The sequence below is a fragment of the Dermacentor albipictus genome, chromosome 6, assembly GCF_038994185.2.
Source record: "Dermacentor albipictus isolate Rhodes 1998 colony chromosome 6, USDA_Dalb.pri_finalv2, whole genome shotgun sequence".
NCBI classification, from domain to species: Eukaryota; Metazoa; Arthropoda; class Arachnida; order Ixodida; family Ixodidae; genus Dermacentor; species Dermacentor albipictus.
This window is the reverse complement of record NC_091826.1, coordinates 61,893,873-61,905,929: the sequence shown is the minus strand read 5'-3', so window position 1 is coordinate 61,905,929 and position 12,057 is coordinate 61,893,873. Positions and strand designations below refer to the sequence as shown.

General features: G+C 43.1%; 1 long non-coding RNA gene across 1 annotated transcript; it reads left to right on the top strand.

Moving 5' to 3' along the window:
• Positions 1 to 970: 970 nt before the first annotated feature.
• On the top strand, positions 971 to 6,800 carry LOC135896583 (uncharacterized). The gene is made up of 3 exons (XR_011506962.1): positions 971 to 1,041; positions 1,765 to 1,886; positions 6,778 to 6,800. It is a non-coding gene; the product is annotated as an uncharacterized lncRNA (long non-coding RNA).
• The last annotated feature ends 5,257 nt before the right edge of the window (positions 6,801 to 12,057 follow it).

The following is a 12,057-nucleotide window of genomic DNA, read 5'->3' as shown; positions in this document are numbered from 1 at the left end:
TCCTTGCCTCCTCCTCCGTGCCTCGCGCACGAAAGGGCGCGATCCCGCCCCGCCTTCTCCTCGCTTGCGCTCGCGAGGTTGAGCAGCGTTAGCCGGCTCACTCTCGCGCGCTTTTACTCGCACTTTCAGCATACGGCGCGTGGCAATGATTTTATCGCCCTTGCACTTTATACAGAACATCATGGCGACGGCGAGGGCGACGCCGACGCTGAGGGCAGAAATGCGCCTGGAGTGTCCATGTAATTGCTATCGCAATAAAAGTTCAAAAAGCTGCGTGATGTAAACAAAAGCATAGAAAGATGAACTTTTCTACTACTTTGTCATCTGGAGAACTTTAGCAGGCATGTGGCAAAGATGGTACAAGGAAAGAAGCGCGTTGGCAGCGAGACGCTCGCCTCTCGGAAGAACGCAGCGGGTCGTCGCCGCAAGTGTCAGAGTGATCTTGCTGAGGGGATGACATTTGTAAGGGCTAGTTCAAATATCAAAGAAAAATGTAATGTATGTGTGCGTGAGAGTGTGATGTGAACAGAGGCATGAAACATCCCACTGCTGTTTGAACTTCCCAACCATTCTTCCAAACTTCCGAATTTGCGCGTGGGTGTGCGTGTGCGTGCAAGCACACACGCACACACACACGCACACAGATATTATATATATATATATATATATATATATATATATCCACGCACACACACGCGCGCGCATGTGTGTGTGTGTGTTTAAATGGTTCGGAAGTTCAAACGGCAGTGTGATTTTGACAGAAGACATAAATAGGAGCTTGTCTGGTATACCATCTGGAGACCTTAAAGCCTTATAGCAACAACATACAGTCTTAACTCTGGGCGTCATGCTCTTAAGAAGTTGCTGACGTCAAGGGTCGATTATATTTGTTTGTACTTGGGAGATGTGGTTGAGTGCTATATAATAGACGTCGAGTTTGAAGATCGTGTACCTCAATGTTATTCTAGTTGGCAACGTGAAGTCGCAGACGACGACACAAAATGCATCCGCTGATTCTTGCTGTAAAATTATGGCTTGTGGGTAAGTGCTTTCTTTAGCCATCGGTAATCGCCGTAATGAAATTCATGATCTTTATCTAGGCTAAATAATTTGTGAAAGTTTGTCTATACCCGAGGACTGTTGACTTCCCATCAAAGAATTTACATTGTTAGCACCTCTTGGCAAAGATGAAAGCGCTGTCGGAAACTCAATGTTGGTTCATTACGCATTTTATTCATAAGTTTGCCTATAATTGGTCAAATAGCCGGCTATATTCCTCTTGGCTACCGTGATTTATCATCGGCTGACTTCAAAAACAAATTGTGATTACCAACGGCATCAGAAACTCCGGAATTACAGCTTTCTACAGTAGTAAGTTTGTTGAGTAAGTTTGTTGCTGCAGGCACTTAGTGTCTTCTCTTATCAAACACAGTGGTTTGAAGTTGGTGCATGCAGGACTGATGAACGACATCTTGCCTCTTGTTGAACGGGGCATTTTTCTTCAGAAAAGCACAAAGGATTTCTTGCTCCGTCACTCATCGCACGTTTTCTAGCTTCTTCGGAAGTTTTTTTGATAACCATCCAGAGTGTAATAATATTAAGCTTTTATTTTCAATTAAAACAGTAGAATCCTATTAAGCACGATGAATTCGTAGTTCTTGCAACATGTGGTTAAGTTATTTTTATACTTCTGCAAGATTTTTTTTCTCATGGCATAGCTTTTAGAGACCGACTTCCAATGATTAATTCATGCTCTCTTTCCAGGCCACTGAACATGGCCTCCGACTTGTGCGTAATATTTCTTATAGAGCCACTCCTATAGACTTCACCAGTCGGGATCCTCAATCGTTTGTTGTAATTCAGCTGGAGAACGTCATTTGCAAACCGTAGGTTGCTGAGCATATCCTTTGTCCTTACGTCTAGTCGTTTCCAATCTAACACTTTAACTGCTTGTAGCGCGCATACAGTGAATAAAACTGAAAATACGTTCCTTGATTGGCATATTGATTTCACATTTTGTCAAGAACTAGGGTAATTGTGGAATATTTTTTCGACATTGAAGATTTGTAGCTGTTGGCGTATAGGCCACAATGCCTAAATCGCCATATCCTGGACGGCAGTGCAGTCGTTTCCTCCGTTCAAATGTTATTTGCAAGCATCGTTCATTGCTTGCAATTGCTAAAGTTTACCGTAATTATGAGAGAAGCCGGAATGTCTCACTGCATCAGTATTTGGGATGCACTGAGATATCAGTAATCTCTGCTTTCCGTTTCGCGTGAGTTAAGAGCATCTGGCGTGGATATCAGGCTGATATTTCGCGCGTCTGCGGAAGGCACTGTGGATTTCTTCGCAATTTAAATCACGAAAAAGAAGAAGAAGAAGAAGAAGAAGAAGAAGAAGAAGAAGAAGAAGAAGAAGAAGAAGAAGAAGAAGAAGGATAAGAAGAAGAAGAAGGATAAGAAGAAGAAGAAGAAGGATAAGAAGAAGAAGAAGCGGAAGGATAAGAAGAAGAAGAAGAAAAAAAATTAAATTATGGGGTTTTACGTGCCAAAACCACTTTCTGATTATGAGGCACACCGTAGTGGAAGACTCCGGAAATTTTGACTACCTGGGGTTCTAACCTAAATCTAAGTACACGGGTGTTTTCGCATTTCGCCCCCATCGAAATGCGGCCGCCGTGGCCGGGATTCGATCCCGCGACCTCGTGCTCAGCAGCCCAACACCATAGCCACTCAGCAACCACGGTGGGTTCAAGAAGAAGAAGAAGAAGGATAAGAAGAAGGAGAAGAAGAAGAAGAAGAAGAAGAAGAAGGATAAGAAGAAGAAGAAGCAGAAGACGAAGAAGAAGAAGAAGAAGGAGAAGAAGAAGGAGAAGAAGAAGAATATGAGCAGCAGCAGCAACGACAACAATTCCATTCTGAGGACGACTCGGGTTTCACTTTTCCGTTAGGTTAAAGCCTGTCTTTTATGTACGGTGCTGAAAAGTTCGACAAATCTGCGCCAGAAAAGCAACAAAACAGCTTAATGACCATGGACAGCAATGACTTTCAAAGTCTGTGAGCTTCTTGGTTCCGTCAGGATAGATGTTTCACGGACTTGCGTGTCATTAAACACGCGCTGACCAAGAGACAGCTATGACCAAGAGACACAACTCAAGGCCGTCCAGCAGGTCTCGGCAGCTCTAGAGGGGCAGCGACCGCGCGAAACCGAGGAGAAGGGGGGCAGCCCCCCCAGGAAGGGGGCGGGGGCCCTCTCGGCCCCGCGGAAGTAGCGAGGAACCAAGACCTCGAGGAGCACAACGCACGAGACTGACGTAGTGGCCGCGTCGCGCTAAAAGCTTGTCCTTCCTGCGTGGAGGGAGCCTAACCGACTCTGCAGGCATGTTCAATAAAGTTGTTCTCTCACTCTCTCTCTCAAACACGCACTGAATATTAAGAAAACCAATGTCATGGTTTTTCAAGCTGAAAACAAAGTGATGAACGACACCATTGAGCTATATTTTAATGACAGAAGTTTAATAATTACAGCAAGTTATGGACTACACTACGCAGCGATATGGACTACACTGATCATGTCAGTCAGTCAGCTTAGCATGAAAATGGTTAAATCTAGAGATTCTCCTAGCGACGGCGGCGTTAGTGGGTTCCTTTGCATAAGCAACCTTCTTCCACGCTCTGTCAAAAATAGTTAGATTTTTTTAGCTTATTGCAACTTAGCTTAGATCAAGTGTAAGTGTAATACGCATCAAATGAGAGGTGTGCAAAAAAAAGCATTAGAACGACGAATCAGGAGTCGCGGTAACCGTAGAAACGCATTCCCTTTTTTTTTCACGCCATGCGCTTTTATAAATGCTACGAGGTCAACCTTGCGTTTTTTATTGATCGTCATATTAAAAACGCGAAATTGCCGCGAGAATGGACGCTCTAGGCACTTTGCGACTATTCGCGGGCTTCTTTCATGCTCGGAAAGATACTTTTATGTAGCACGTATATTGAGCAACAAAAAACTGTATCAGGACTTTTTCATGTCTCTCTAGAATTTTCTCATTTATGCTTTTCATATAATTATAATATCTGAGAAGTTGATTGATTGCTGTATTCGTCATTGTAACCTACAATGTTACTTCCTTGGCAATTCGCTATTGCTTGCTATAACTCTGTGTGCGAACTTGTTCAATGCTCATAGCAACCAGAGTGTCGAACCGAAACTTTTTCCTTGCGGTTTTTGTTTTGGTTTGCCGAAAACGGCCCACTTTCGGTTCAACTCCGAAGCGAAAAAAAATAATGGTTCAAACCGGTTCAAGTTCATTCGCGTAACCGAAGAAGAATTGCAGGAAACCTCTAGAAATTTATTTTCAACGAGAATTCCACGTGGTTTCTAAGCTCCACTGAACGATTACGCCTGTTGTTTGTTTTTTATGCCACACATAGTTACAAAATAATCATGTAGATCCTACACCAAGGCTTTAATATATGAGGCGAAGCTTTATTGAGAAAGACGACGATAGGAGAATACACTGAGGAAACGCAGGGAGTCAACAAGCCTTGGACTCTGCTGAGGAGAAATGGGAAGAGGCGAAGAAATGGGGGACTGAAGGGCAATGACGAGGACAGGCAGTAGGTTGCGATTATGCACGCTTTATTACTTGAAGGGCCCATTCACAGCCTTGAATCTAGGCCCGTGTTAACGAAATATTCTAAGAGAACCACGATGACTCGCTTAGTTCATAATATGTGCGGCCAAGGATCCAGTAACACGTTTTCACTGAACAGCCTGTTGGTAATTGGTGCCAGCGAAGGAAATTATGCGTGCCGTTCACAGTCATACTGGGGACAAACAAGACGTAAATGTGCGTCACGTATTGCCTCGTGTGTTTTGCACGCATCACAGTCTGGCGAGTGTGTGCGCTGGATGCGATGCAAACACGACACCTACAGTCAGCCCCCTGACGCAATACGTTGAAAGCCGTACTAACGGCGCCACCGCTTTAAAAATCACGCGAAGATGGTGTGCATTTACAAATGAGGTAGCATAGTTGAGACACAAGAGCAGGCAATGCATGCATCGAACACTCCAGAAGAGTTGGCCAACTTGAACACAAAACCCTTATTTCTTCCTCTTGGTTTCATTCCGGAGCGAAAAAAGAAAATCGTCACTTTCCGTTTCAATACCGGTTCGAGCAAAATAATGTTTTTCACCGGTTTTCGGTTCCGTTCCGGTTCGGTGCCCTGAGAGTAAAATTATCCACTACTCCCACGTTTTGTATGTATTGCATCTATTCAAGAAAGGGTTGCTGCCGTGTAATTCATGCCATTCCAAAATTGTCAAGCGTGGAATTGCTGTGCTCTGCCTGCAGTCTTCCCTCGAAAAACCATGTACACACGCGATGCAGGCCTCGTTCAATAATTAGATTAAGCGACTGAAAGCAGCCCGGTTCCCTGACTCGTTGGTGACCTCAGTCACGGAAAGCCTTTTACGGAAGATTAAAGGTACCAGCGCAACAAGGGAGGAAGAAAGAGCCAGAACCGTAAGACCTGCAGTGATTCTTTATGTTCATAAGGTTTCCCATAACCTCAAGAAAGTGGCAGGCCGATATGGGGTACCCATTGCCTTTTCTGCCCCAGTTAAACTGGGTCGACTCTGTTCAAAAACCACATGCGAGGAGACCGCTTCGCAAGGCTGTGGCAAGAAGCATAGCACGTCCTACGGGAGATTAGCTACACGCGTGGTGTATGAAATTTCCTTGAGTGCGGCACAAGTCATATATAGGACAGATGGACGCTGTATAAATGAGTAAGCCAGGGAACACGAACTAAATCTAATGAAAGATGGCTTGGCACATTTGCCTGCGCACTGCAAGGCCTGCATGTGCCAAGCACGGTTTTCTGTGATTAGGATTCTTGGCAGAAGTAGATTTCAAACAGCACGTGAGCTGATGGAAGCTTATTATATAGAAAAAGAAAGGTACAAATTGCATTAGCGATACATATCGTGCTCTACTCTATAAATGGGAAGCTAGATTGTTTGACCACTGGGTAACGTAGATCTGTGAACAGCCAGCGCATGCGTATATATATATATATATATATATATATATATATATATATATATATATATTCTTGGGTCACAGCCCATTGTAAACCAGTTGGAAGTGCCGCCCGTGTTGTCTTTATGTGTCTTTCTTTTGTGTGTGTTCAATTGGAACAAAAAACATGTCCTTTTGCATGTATTCTTCTGTATATTGGCGCATACATGACAGCCTCAATTATTCTGAATTGCTCCTCTTTGTGTTTGCCGACCCCACTGTCTCGTGTTTCATGAGCCGGGCTATAGGCCCCGTCAGTAGGTACACCTTGCCTTCTGCCTTTCGCCTCACCGCATAAGCGTTATGCACTGCACATGTATACATACCTGGCTAAAGTCTTACAAAGGTGACACCGTTTTGACGCGAACTAATCGGAACGTCCATTCAAGATTCGGCAGGTTATTTATTGCTTGTCTCACTGTGAACATTTGCGGCGTTTTGAACAATTGCGAGAATCGTAAAGGTGAGCGCATGTCTAGGTCGGCACCGAATACTTAATTTCTCTTCCGGTTGGTGGTCGACAATTTCGGGAACATTTCCATTAGAAAAGAAACCGGAAATCGAAGTCATCTCGAATCACGTACTGCAAAGCTTCACTTTTGCTCGTAATGAATGTGTTAATTTAGAACAAGTAGATTTGACTGCGTAAAACCGAAATAATACAGATGTCTGATGTCTTGATATCATTTCAGGCATTTCTGGTTTCCTCATATTCGAAAAAGCTGAGGCGAACAGTTACTGCTTCCTCGAACCGGAAGAAGGAGCATGCAGAGCTATGATTCCCAGGTGGTTCTTCAATCACACAGCAAAAAAATGCGAGAAATTTATTTATGGCGGATGCAACGGCAATAATAATAACTTCGAAAGTGAGGATGAATGCCAGCTACACTGTCCAGGTAAAAAAGTGTCGAAATTATACTTTCGTGAAAGTTGTTCTTTTTTTTTTGCTTTCACGTACTTAGGCACACCCTGCAATAGCAACGCTTTCGTAGCAACGACCGAGAAGCGTGAAACTGAAATAGGTTGTGTGCCCGGAATCGAGAGTGAATGCGCGATCACGAGAATACTGCGCATCGCGGAAGAAGCCAACAGCTGCGAAACAAGTATTCGACCGGCAGGACAAGAAATACCGAAGCAGAATATCGGACGTGATCATAAACAACGCCAGCTGCGGCCCCGTTTTGGCTTAGCAGTTTTTATTGCTCGTTGCAATGACCTTTCGCATTGAATTTCTTGTTGCCTTGAGTGCGTCGCAAAAAGTTGTGAAGGGGAGGGGGAGGGGGAGGGCAAGCTTCTGGTATTATCGTTGCTCGGAGAGTCATCTTCGGTACATTTTCATCCGCTTACGTTTTCTTTCCGACAAATTGTTTCTGAAAGACTTACGTATGCTATTTTTTGTAGGTCCTCCTACTTCACTGAATAGTTTTGTTACTTACAAAATAGGACGTGCACGTTCACGTTATTAGTGCACGGCCACACAAGCCGTAGGTTCCTAGATTTCGTGTCCATATAACTAAGATTTGTGATGACTATGCCAGGACTCGCTCGACGTGACCCCATGGATTGGAGATGGGCTATTTTTATTGAGAAAATATATAGTTGTGCAAAATGACGACCCAAAGCTTGAAAAATTCCTCTGGGGCATAATATGGGAGAAAACTATTAATGCTCGACGTGTAGAATTCGACGTACACATAAACGTGTACCCAAGACATTCGAGATATGTAAATGTTGAAAATGTCGATGTTCGAAACTGTTATTCGAAATGGTTAGTGCTGCCAGCTTTGGCATGACGCTTCGTCCACTTTTGCGAGCGGCGACTGTCGCCGAACTGCTGGTGGTGAAATAGTTTTATTAAATATATCACTCGCGTGTATAAAAAAGAGACTAGGATGCGAGAAGTGGAGAGGGGTGTTTCGGGGAAACTATCAAGGACTTTGTGCTTCACCTTGTATCTCAGATGAATTCAATTTAAAACGCAAGTATCAACCTTTCAGTCGGGCTGCAACTCTGATGCAAGATACCAAGAAAGTTTTTTTTTTCAAATAGAGGACAAACTTGATACCTTATTTGTTTTATATTCGTCACTTAATGCGCAAAAGAGAACTGTTGTCCGGTTGCAGTATAAGGCGAGGCACAGACAACTTATTTGTACATCTGAAAAATAAATAGAGCAGCACGAATGCTCCTCGCTTCGTTCCAGGTAATATAACTTTGGTGAAACCTTCAGCGAAGGAGATTTGCTTCCTCGAAGAAGTGGTGGGAAGATGCAGAGCGGCATTTCCAAGATGGTACTTCAATAATGAGACAGGGAAGTGCGAAAGTTTTATTTACGGTGGCTGCAACGGCAATAAGAACAACTTTAAGACGAAAATTGAATGCGAGGATTTTTGCCAAGGTAAGCAAGTTGAAAAAATTATGTAAGGGTTGTTTAAGTAATGAATTAGGGCTGGTTCAAGGATTATGCGCCTGGAGAAATGGGCACGGTATAGTGCACTAAAACGTATTATAGCAAAAAAAAAGAAAGAAAAAAAACTAAGACTATTCTTTCTCGCTCCTGCCCCCGAAAAAAAGGTATGTGTGCGTGTAAACGGTAACATTATAGTTATTGATAGAACAATGGAAATAATAATACTGTTTAAACTATCGGGACTGTTTTTCACTGGGTATATGACATAAAACGACCATATCGACTGCATGGTGGCCGCACGTTCCTCCAGAGACATAGGAACTGCGCTTATTCAGAAGCAGGTTTTACGAAGTAAAGTCCCGAGTATAATGCTTCGTTTTACTCACATAGAATCTACTGTCAGCAGTTGGAGGGAAACGTGTCACAGAGACCCTTCGGAAAGTGTACATCCTGCGAAAAAGTGTTAGGACACGTGTATGCACCACATGTAACCACACACACACACACACACACACACACACACACACAATATATATATATATATATATATATATATATATATATATATATATATATATATATATATATATATATATATATATATATATATATACTAAAGCGCTTAAAGTACAAAGCCAGAACGAAACGATACAGACGACCCGCGATGTCTATCTTCTGCGAGGGATGCGCCCGAAGCACACGCCTGTCTTCTTCGCTACAACTTCCCGTAGAGAAGAGAGCGCCATCGCGCAGAGGGATGGCGCTCTCGTCTGCCCTTAGCCATTTCGCAATGCAATCATCTCCCAAGTAATATAGCCGAAAGAACTGACCATATTATATTCTAACAAGCACTTAATGAAAGATTCGGAAATTAGAAACATGAACATTGCTCCCTGCATTTCTTCAGATGTCAGAGGATGTAATATTATTGTTTGTATAATGTAAGAACTATTGGCGTACGATGTCGATTGAGAAGTGAAGTAAATGTTGCATAGCATGCACGACTTCATCATTTGACTTACATGCACGTTTACTTACACGTTTGTATATCAACTGTTCTCCCCCCCCCCCTCCCCATGTAAAACCAAAGGTGGGCCTTTAGGGCAAATAAATGGAAAAAATAAGAAGAGAGCCGCATCCCGGCGACTCAGGGGAGGAGAGTACGACCGGGTCGTAGTACAGTTTGAGTCGCTAGGGTTCTAGTCTTATAGTTTCTACTAAACATACATAACTTCGTACTCGACTTCAATTTCGCCATAAACTACGTGATCTAAACTGAATAATTAAAAGGTAATTCATTATTATTTTTAGTTTGCCACCTAGAAATTGCATTTTCTTGAGCTAGCACGACATCCTTTTAAGATACGCTTTCCCAACCCCCACCGCGCCTTTCCTCCCCCTCCCTCACTCTATCTGATCTTTCTATTCCATCTTTCCCGTTCCCCAGAGTAGGGTGGCCAACCAGGCGCATTTCTGGTTAACATCCCTGCCTTCTCTCTTTATTCCTCCTCCTCCTCCTCCTCTTGGCGGGGCCTAACTGAATACATTGGATCGGAGAAATTGTGCTTCTAGGCAACCACTGCACCGAATTTGAGTTTGTTGCTTTAGATACAGCAAAAAATTAGTGAGTGCAGGAAGAGGATTTCATATTTATGGCCACCAATTTTTAACAAAGATAGTCGACATTCGCAAGATTACAAAAAGAAAGCTAATGCCATCAAATGTACAAATGTGTAGCTAAGCAGTGGAGAACGATGTCGCAGTGCTGTGAACTGGACCTAACAATATATCTAAAGCCCACGAAATTTATGTATCATACGCCGCTTTGGAATATACCACTAACATGTGAGTAGCCCTTTTTTTGAGAAACTTTGTGAACATTGTGACGTATTCACGTATGCTCTAAGTTTATATATATCCGCTTTAGGTGCCCGACTGGGTGCTGTTTACTATACTGTGATAAATGTTTGATAAAAGTTATGAATTTGCAAACCTCGTGATTCACTAACTGCGAAACTTCATGTTTTCCGCAAGCTTCGTAAAAAATTCCAGGACATGATTTAAAATTTTGCGTGCTACAGTGAGCAGCTTTTAGCGTTTTCTCTTAAATGGGACAAGTTTCATTCAAATCAATCAAGGGGTTGCCTCACGAGAGCGCTTGTCCTTTTTTACATGTATTTGAATAGGCTGCATCAGAGTGGGCCCTGAGCTTCTTCTCAAAGTATTCTTGCTAACTCTCCAAATGGCTCTAGGCGTTCGACGCGATTAAAATGAAGTGTTCCAACTAAAGTAAAATTAAATAAAGAAGGAACAGATCGTATGCCGCTTATTGCGTTCTCAGTGAAGGTAACATTCTTCGTTTGCCTTGCTGCAACAGGTACCTTTTACGCAATGTAAACTAGAGAATGCAGACTCGTCGTTAGGACACATGATCTCATCATCAGGCGCTACAATATTGTATCTGCAGAGTTCGTGACGGATCCCTGTGCACAGCCGATCATCCTCGCTTCGAAAAAAACGTGTCCACACGAGGAGAGGGAACGAAGATTTGGTTACAACAGAAGGACAAAAAAATGTGAAAGCTTTGATTATTCCTCCTGCAAGGAGAATATGAACAACTTTCGCACCAGGAAGTCATGTCTTCAAACTTGCGCAAGTGAGTGAAACGTTGAACCATTCTGCTTCCGTTCTGCTTGGTTTGCTTGTTAACTTCGGCCAAACAACTTGGCAACATTTTTACAGCAACAATCTCAGTATACCCATAATTTATGATCTGGGCAAGCACCTGTCTTCCTTGCAGTTTGTTGTTTATTCAGGTGTTTCATTTTGAAGCAGAAAACTTTCTCTTGAAAGGAACTGTCTTGTATACAGGTTTCTGTCTTTCGTGACGGTAGGCTACGTAGCTAGGCGGGAATTAGCAGGCTGGAAGCTTTTCAGTAATCACCTAAAATGTGCGAATGAACTAGTTAGCCATTTGCACAAGTGAATATTGCAAAATTGAAGTAGTGAAGTCAGGCTTGATTAACGAAAAAGCCAGAACTTGCGCCACTTTCACAGTATCCGCGACCAGAATCGGCTAAAAAAATGGCGGTTCAGGTCGTCCAGAAGAGTTAAAGTCGCGCTTATGGGGGACCCCGAACTGGAACGCCAGTATAGTTTGTAGCACATTTTAAGGTCAGATGTCTCGAAACTGGGGCTAGTCAGGATTTTTGCTTATCAGGAATCACTACTCATTCGCTTCAATTTCGCGAATCGCAAGGTATGTCGCAAATTGACAAATCGGCAAGGTTATCATCACATTTTCGTTAATTAGTGAAATTACCGTCGAAAATTTCCTTTCCACAAGTTTTTACCTGGCCACATCGCCAGTCTACAGAAAAGGCAGGTAGTTCTGAAAGAGGCTGTTGTGCTTAAAGAGAAACACCCTGGTAAGGCCCTGCGTAGTCTGCTTTTATCGTGCAAGTCTACGGCGAGCCCATGCGCATGCAGACATGGACAGTAGAAAGAACATGAACACACACACACACTGCGCTGGCGTGTTCGTGGACCTTCTATTGTACTC